Raw genomic sequence first — 8,661 nt, 5'->3', positions numbered from 1 at the left:
CCCCCCCTAGGGGCAGCGCCCCACAGTTTGGGAACCTCTGCTCTAACCACTTCTCTTCTTTGTTTGATAGACAAATGCAACTTTTCAAAATTGGTGTGTCTCCATTAAGTGAATTTATTTCTCTAATTCCAATTTGGAGAAGTAAAACAATTAGTTTTGAAAAAGAAATTTCCAAGTTTTTGTCTAGAAAATTTCTGATATTAAGCTCAAAATGTCTGAGTTTTTTTCTTGCAAATTTTTTACTTTGAAATCTCAGAAATATCTATGTTTTTTTTTTTCTAGAAAATGTGAGATTAAGCTCAATTTCTCTTTTTTGGCAGGAATTTACTTCATCTTTTTTAATCTACAATGACCCTGATACACTGTTGTAAGGAAGTCTGTAAACATGACAAAATAAATTGTAGTTGCACTGGACATCTATTTTAAATTGAAGAGCTCTTTATTCCACATGGACATTTAAAATGTCTGTGTGTTTTTTATATTCGTTGTTCTGTCTTTACAGAACAGAGAAGGTTTTTACTCAACCAAGCAATTATTCAACTGCTAATTTACTCCATCAGCTGGGGCTGCCTGACATCTGTCTCTCTGACACATTATTTTACCTTTTCTTCCCAGGCTTATCGCGTTGTCTCCTGCTGATAAAGGTCATGATAGGCAACACCTGGAGTTCAAGAGAAATGACGCCTTTATTTTAGCTTTTTCACCCAACATGTCACACTGTCTGTCATCCATTTCTTCCCTCAAAGATGACACTTTAGATTGGTTACGTCAAATTAACCTGATGTATCACAGCACCATGCTGGGCTTTTAAATTGAAGATGTTGCCTGATGTGAGCAATAAAAAGAGACTTACCAAGATTTCCTTTTACTGTAGCTGTCTGAAAGTAGATTTCTGTTTTCCCATCAGGAAGTGGCTACAGATATCTGTTAAACCAGTGTGTCTTTACTGTTGTGTTCACAGAGGCTGACTAACACTGCAATTAAAAGTCAAGCACTCTAGAATGTATTTTCTTTTCATGTGTGACAAATTAGCATTTCAGACCAAATGAAAGCCTTCACTGTGGCACGCAAGTCATATTGGCAACTGAGTGTGTGATTGGAGGCAGTTATTTTACATCTTTTGTAATTGTGGATTCAAATGTGAATAAAATACCATTTTTATAGAATTATACCGAAAAATCATCTGAAAGTCAGGCTGTTTTGAATATTCAATCTCCTGCTGTGTGATTCAGATCAAGTCTTTTGGTAAAAGTAGATTTTATTTTCGTTTGGTGTGGTTTGCTTTCACATTATAATTGCTCCCATCCATCAGAAATGACGGTGATGTAACGGTCCCACAGAGAAAACAAACATGGATACCTTGCGAGCTTAACTTCTGTTGTGTACATTTGTGGCATTACGACTGCTTTACCAATTTGAATATTAAGAGAAACTCATTCAGGGCATATTTCAAATTTTGGAACAGAATTGGCTAATGTGCTGTGTAAACCAAAGGAGAAGAGATGCTCTGCGTGCCTTGACCCACAACATGGCAGGTCAGGTATCATTTCAGTACAACACTCACTATCACTAAAGCCTCCTGGATATTGGTTTGTGGGGCTGCGAGTAACAATAGTGGCTCGAGAAGTCCTTGGTTCAGATTAAGGCAGGTCTGTGTTCACACCGAAAGCGAACTGCACCAGAGATTGTTTGGAAGGAGACTTTCTCATGATGGTGACTAAAGAAGGACCCAAACATTTTTAATGAGAGTTAATGAGATAATGATTTGTATCACAAAATAGTTCAGTAACTGAATTTAGTCATATTTCTGAATTTATTGATGTGACGATGTTCTCATTGAGCAAATAGTGGAGAAAATACTAAAGCCAACAATCCCCACAAAACATAATTGGAATTTATCATAAATCAAATGGTTAGGACATTTTTTCACAACAAATTATAATACGTTAAATGTCCATCCCTACCAAAGCGTGTCAATTTTTGTTGCATTTTCATTGTGTACATGAAATAAAACATTTCAACATAAAACATGCATCTTAACTATGCCTAAACAAGACTGCTGATTTTTTTTAGTTACCTTTACCAGAATTAAAAACGTTGACTACAATTTTAAGGAAAACATCCCAGTTTATTCAGTTAAGGGTAAATCCATGGTTGGTTTGCAAAAGCACAAGAACATTGACGTTAGACAGCTGACAGAAGTAAAGAAGGAGCTGTCTTCATAATGCAGCTACCAGCTATACTGTAAAGGACTTCACCGTGAAAATAACAGCAAATTACTGGCAGCAGGGACAACTACTACTGTAGATTGAAAGTAAAACAGTCAACTACTCTTGGGCAAGAAAGTAGCATCTTAGCATTATTTTACAGTTCATGTAGTGTAATTAATTTTGACACAATGTTACTGTATGTTAGATTACAATAAGCTGTTTTAATTATTTTATTTGACAGAATGTGTATCAGCTTACAGATATCTGCAAATTCCCATAAATCTTTAAAAGTTTACAAGGGATTAAATATTTAAAATATTTTTATTCACAGAACACAGATTTCATAATGTCAGATTTTAGTGAAATTATGACCATGACCTTATTTACTGAAAAAAATTTAACCAATAACATGAAGTTGAGGTAAAATAGCTGCAACAGTGAAACATTTAGATGGCAGCAGCAACGGTGTCATGTAGAAAACATTTCATCAGTGCATCGTCTGAAGCCTTCCTATTCTGCCCAACAACTCCTTCTTCAACAACCTGGAGCTTCATGCATGAAAGAATGCGAAGTTTTCACACCAAAACTTGGCATACGGAAAAATTTAGAAAAGTGCGACGCACAAAAAAAAGGAAAAAAAAAAAGGGATGTGTGGCAACCTGGGGGTGGATTTTCTTATTATGAACCCAAATATAGAATGTTAAGGGTTACAATGACCGACAACGCTACCTGGAATAACTCCAGGAAAATGTAATGTAATAAGAACACAGGTAAGTTCTGCTGGAAATGAGGAGACGAGATTCAAAAAGTTCTACAAAATTTATTAAATTTCAATATATCTTAAATTTCCAATAATCTGAAATTGAATGGTTAAAACGGTGAATGCATTTGACAAGATTTATTATAAGAAAATGTCTACATTTCAAAGAAAACTGAGGCTTACCAATGGGGGAAGTAGTGAGGGAAGGGGGCAACATCCAGTGCAGAAAAAGGGACCACCCTGGACACTACAAAAACACAACAAAGAAAGAAAAAGGTGCTCCAACAAAACACACAAGACAAGACACTGCCACCAGGGGTCACCACCGCCACCACAGAAGCCTCAAATCCCTAAAAGAAAGACAAAAAAATGAAACTCTGAGTAAAACAGTGGTACAATAGCACTACAATGTTGCACTTTATCCCCTTTGTAGTGCCATCAATGCTCCCGGCAGCAGGGAAAGTGCAGGTTGGTTTTTTAAAACAATTTATAGGTAGGCAAAACAGCAGCAAGTGTCACTCCAGCTACAATGCTGATGAGTCATCAGAAGGTTAAAAAGAACAGAGCAAATTATTAATACAACTGCTAACAAAAACATAACTTGCAGCAGCTGCTTACCTGTGACCTGATAAGTGACTGCACTGCCAAATTACCAGATCCCCAATTCTGCCTAGATACAGTGCAACTGTAAGAAAATGCTATGTGAAGGTTTTGTTTACATGGGGTAGATGTTACCTAGCCACGTTAGCCCTTACCTTCCTGTCAGCAAACAAATGAATGGACAGATCGGTCCAGATATTGGAGGTGCAGCAAAGGAGACTAAGCAGATAGACCAGTTAGCACTAACTACTATTAAAGCAGACAAAAAAAACGATAAAACAGCCACGCTTACCCAGCACGGTACAAACAAAGGAAGCCGATTGAGTTGACGTCACGACGCAAGCAGCCTCATGACAGATGAAGGCTTGCTTATACGCAGCAGCCGAAATTAACCTTAAAGTGGCAGCGTACCATTTATGCTGTGTCAAGAAAACTGGCATGAACTTGTGAGATCTCTCTAGGTACACGCAGAAAGCAGGGTAAAGGCCTGAGGAATAACAGTGATCTTGTATATTGATTTAAGGATGATTAAGGAAAGGAAATACAAAATACACGTGTGTAGTAGTTGGAATGATTGAGGTTTCGTGTTTACGATGTCTGTAATGACTAATTGAAATATATAATCTGTATTCTGTATTCATGATCTGTAATAACAGTGACAACTTAATTGTTGTATGATTTCAGATAATGACAAAACAAGTTGATTATGTTTCATGGTACATTATAAGAGGACTGTAGGTTTGAGTACATGAGAAGGAAAAAGGAACTGTGTCACAGGCAGTACACTGAGCTGGGCGGAGGTCCCAAAACAACTCCTAAAAAGGCAATAACTGCCAAATAGCCAACAGGAGAAAAAAGAGAAGTATTGGACAAGAGTTGCAACAGTCAGACAAGAAAAATTTGGGTATTTCCAAATTCAGGGTGGAGTGGAGTTTGGGGAGGATGGGTGCTTTCCGATGAAATAATCGGGAAGGATGAGTCATGGGACCTCTCCAACACACAACTATGAACCAAGAGGGTTTAAAAGCCAGCAAGCTGGGGAGGAAACTGTTCTTAGTCCGCGGCGCTGAAGGAGAGTCAACAAGAGGACGCAGACGAAAGATCAGCAGAGGACCACACCCTGGGACCAAGGGAAAAGTTGAGACTTCACGCCGCAAGAAAGGGCAAGATCCGTCAGCCCCAGCCCTGGCCCCTGAATTCGACCGTCTCCTCTGCCTCCACCCTACGATCACTGTTCAACTGCAGCAGACTTGGGGAAAAGACAAAGGTCACTAAGTGATGAAGATTCTGNGGCCTCGCATTACATCTGCCACGTCATTGCTTCATTTTGCGTATTGTTTTTCAAAATAAAAGCGCTATGAACCCTGTTGCTTCGTGGGTTGTAGTAGGTGGTTTGGTGGCGCGTCAGCAGAGCCGTTTTCATCAGCACTGGTTGAAATGGAGCCGTCAAAAAAGAGAAAAACTACGGAAGACGCATTGCTATCACGCAGGAAAAAAATTTTTTGAGCGCTATCACGTTATAACGTGATAGCGCTCGAAATTTTTTTTTCCTGCGTGATAGCAATGCGCTTCCGTAAAAAACCTCTCATATCTGGGAGTATTTTGAGATGACAGATCATAAGTTTTGTATACTGTTTGCACAAGATCTGACTACATTTGCATCATTAATAGCAACTTTGTGTGAAATTCGCCATCCTTTTATTTCAGGTGAAATGTTTGCTGTGTGACAGGGTGTTGGTCTACAACAACACATCATCAATGATTAGGCATTACAGGGCCCTACATGAAAATAAGTACACTTTAAACACAGGAGACACCAGCCAGAGTATGACATTGTTTTATGTGTTTAAAATTATTTCATTCATATATCTATCAGTATAATATTTTGATTGTTTTATATTTATGCGTCTTACAGATTCCAGGAAGCAGGTGCTAGATGAGGCTGTGGTAAACTTGATTGTAAAGGATTCCCAACCCTTTTCAGTAGTGGAGTATGAGGGGTTCAGGGAGCTCATTCATTTGCTGGATCCAACCTATGTTCTTCCTACCAGAAAGGTTTATATGTGTCAAACATACCAGCTAATGTGGTAAATGGAAATCATTTCAGTTATTTAAATGAATTATTTTGCTTTTCATTTCAGGCATTAAAAAAGATGGTGGAAGAGAAATACTACAAAACAAAAGAAAAAGCCAAAGAAGACATTCAAAAGGTGTCTGCCGTCAGTCTGACCGCAGATATGTGGACCTCCATGAATATGGAGGCTTACCTGGCCCATAACATGCCACTTTATTGATCCCAATGACAAACTGGGCATTGTATTAGTTGGAGTGGAGCATTTCCCTTCCACTCACACATCTGAGAATCTGGCCAGGGTGGTGCATAATCACATGGCGGAGTGGGGAATTACTGATAAGGTGAACTGTCTGGTGACTGATGCTGCAGCTAACATGATTGCATGTGCTAAGGCATTAAAGATCAGGCACTCCATTTGCATTGCTCATGGACTGAATTTATTAGTCCAGAAATCATTTGACCAGATCCCTGCCCTCTGTGACATCCGCGCAAAGGCTAAAAGAATTGTAGCATATTTTCACTCAAGCACCACAGGTAAAGAAAAGCTAGAAGGGATTCAAATACAGATGGGAAGACAGTCGCAAAAGCTCATAATCGATGTGGACACACGCTGGAACAGCACTTACCTCATGTTGGAATGTCTGTTTCAACAAAAAGAACCTGTGGCTGTAAGCCCTCACAACACTCAAAACTGATACAATCCCTCTGACTTCTCAGGATTATGAGATAATTGAGGAATCGTTACTGGTGTTGCTCCCATTTTTCCAAGCAACTTCAGAGCTCTCTGAAGAGAAAAGGGTGTCAATATCCAAGGTTATACCTTTAATGAACATGCTACACCATGCAGTGCTTACAAAGACGGCAAATATAAAAAATGATGTTGCAAGACTTCTGTCTGAAAACCTATTGAGGCGTGTCAAAGAACAAATTGCAAATATTGAATCATTAAGTGTCATGACAATGGCCACATTACTGGACCCTAGGTTCAAAACTCTTGGCTTTGTCAGTCAAAGCAAGGCACAAGACGCAGTACGGCGGCTGAAAACAGGATGTTCTGCACTAATTGCAAGCAATGAAGGTAACCAGCTGCAGGATTCAGCAGATGCAGGAGAAGGCATCAGCAAATCTTGTGAGTTTTCTTTTTTTTTTATTTTCTTGTGACATTTGTACTACTGTATTTCAGTTGTTGGTGTATATTATCTGTAATGATTTTTTTGTTATTTATAGGTGAACTGTGGTCTTTGTTAGATTCTACAGTGGACCAGAAGAGGCGTAGCTCTAATGCCACAGCAGATGCCATTGTTGAAGTGGAGCGATACCTCGCCGAAATGAACCTAAGGAGATATGAAGATCCTTTGGAGTATTGGCACACACACAAACATGTGCATCCCCATTTGTACTGTATGGCACTGAAGTTCCTCTGTTCACCTGCATCATCAGTGCCTTGTGAACGAGTTTTTTCCAAGGCGGGGGAGGTCATCTGCCGACGAAGAAACCGTCTACAACCTGAAACAGTGAAAAAAGTCCTGTTCCTAAATAAAAACAATTAAACCTAAAATCTGAACAGTTCTTTATTATTTTTGTTTGATCAGGAGATACATCAGATTCACACATCAAAAACAGACTAAAAACCAATGCAAGAGGCAAACTTTATTTGTACTGTTAAAAACCAGAACTACAACTCCCAAGAAGAGATTGTTTTAAACAAATTCTGTTTTTCAGGAAGCAAGTTTTTCACTGAAAGTATTCAGTCTGCCTCAACAATCACTCAATTCCCAATACATTAAAGTACAACACACCTTCATTGTCAAATAAGTCCAAGACATAAAAGAAAACCCAACACAACCACTGATGGTCAAGGATTAGATTGGCTACAAATCATTTTAATAATTAAAACATGACAATTAAATATGATTTAATTGATTCTCCTGTTACTAAATATGAGTTTGATGAAAACTGTGACAGTACTGCATTTAGTAATTTTTGGAAGTATGATCCAACTGAGTGACAAGGCTGTTACAGTTTCACCAGCAGATGTCACTAGTGAGTGATGAATGAAGCAGCGAGTAAGGAACCTTTTTGCAAAAGGTTCATTGCTTCATGAGGCTTAATTTGCCCATCACTATTGCTTATACGCAGCAGCCAAAATTGACCTTAAAGTGGCAGCGTACCATTTATGCTGCTACAGATGCATAAAGCCGTGCGCACGCATGTGGCCGCGCACCTTTCCTTCATAAATCCTAATTTGAGGGAAATAGAGCGCAGCTGCTAGTCCGCCCTGTCGCCACCCATAAATACATATGTATGTACCTGGAAGTCTGCCACCACGTGAAGCAATAGGCGACGTCCTTGTTTGTAGCAGTATATTTGTAATAATAACTATATATTTTATTTAAAAAGTGTTTTCAGGACACATAAGGTCACCTCACAAAAATAAAAATACATTTTAAAGAAAAAAATAAAATCCAAATAAAATAAATAAATTAATTAAAGAGATTGTGAAAATGCCCGTTTGAACAATAGGGCGTTCAGCTGGGATTTAAAGACAGACAGCGTGTCAGAGGGTCTTTGAGTGGGGAAATTGGACGTTTATTCTAAATAGTAGAATCATGTGCATAAGTTGTATATTTACAGAATAAAGATGCTTTCTGTCCATAAGGCACATTCACATAGCGGGCGGCTCGATGACTGCAGTTGCACCAGTACCGGTAACGCACGGCTCCTTCTTTAAGTTTAGCTCAGAGCTCCAGGATGATCAGTCTGGATTAATCTAAACACTAATAAACCATCATCAACAGAAGATAAATATAATCTCTGAACAAATGTTCCCTCTGAATACTTCCATTGGCGATGGTCTCCATCAGAGCCAAAACGCTCCAAAATGCGGCACATTTTTGGGCAGCTATGTACATACGGGATTGTCTACAGCAGGGGTCACCAACACGGTGCCCGTGGGTCCCCGGTCGCCCGAGGGGACCTTGTCAGTCGCCCGCGAGCAAGTTCTAAAAATAGCCATT

At 39.1% G+C, this 8,661-nt stretch overlaps 2 long non-coding RNA genes across 2 annotated transcripts in view; both read right to left on the bottom strand.

Moving 5' to 3' along the window:
• LOC107833395 (uncharacterized) overlaps positions 1–8,661 on the bottom strand; it is a 13,510-nt gene that overhangs the window by 962 nt on the left and 3,887 nt on the right. The window lies entirely within an intron of this gene.
• Positions 3,589–3,918, bottom strand: LOC103154261 (uncharacterized). Its single transcript, XR_477898.1, has 3 exons — positions 3,863–3,918; positions 3,726–3,789; positions 3,589–3,655 (listed from the first exon to the last, which is right to left on the bottom strand). It is a non-coding gene; the product is annotated as an uncharacterized LOC103154261 (long non-coding RNA).

The sequence above is a fragment of the Poecilia formosa genome, unplaced genomic scaffold (assembly GCF_000485575.1).
Source record: "Poecilia formosa unplaced genomic scaffold, Poecilia_formosa-5.1.2 Scaffold378, whole genome shotgun sequence".
NCBI classification, from domain to species: Eukaryota; Metazoa; Chordata; class Actinopteri; order Cyprinodontiformes; family Poeciliidae; genus Poecilia; species Poecilia formosa.
The sequence above is the reverse complement of the archived record's forward strand: the minus strand, read 5'-3'. Positions and strand labels throughout refer to the sequence as shown.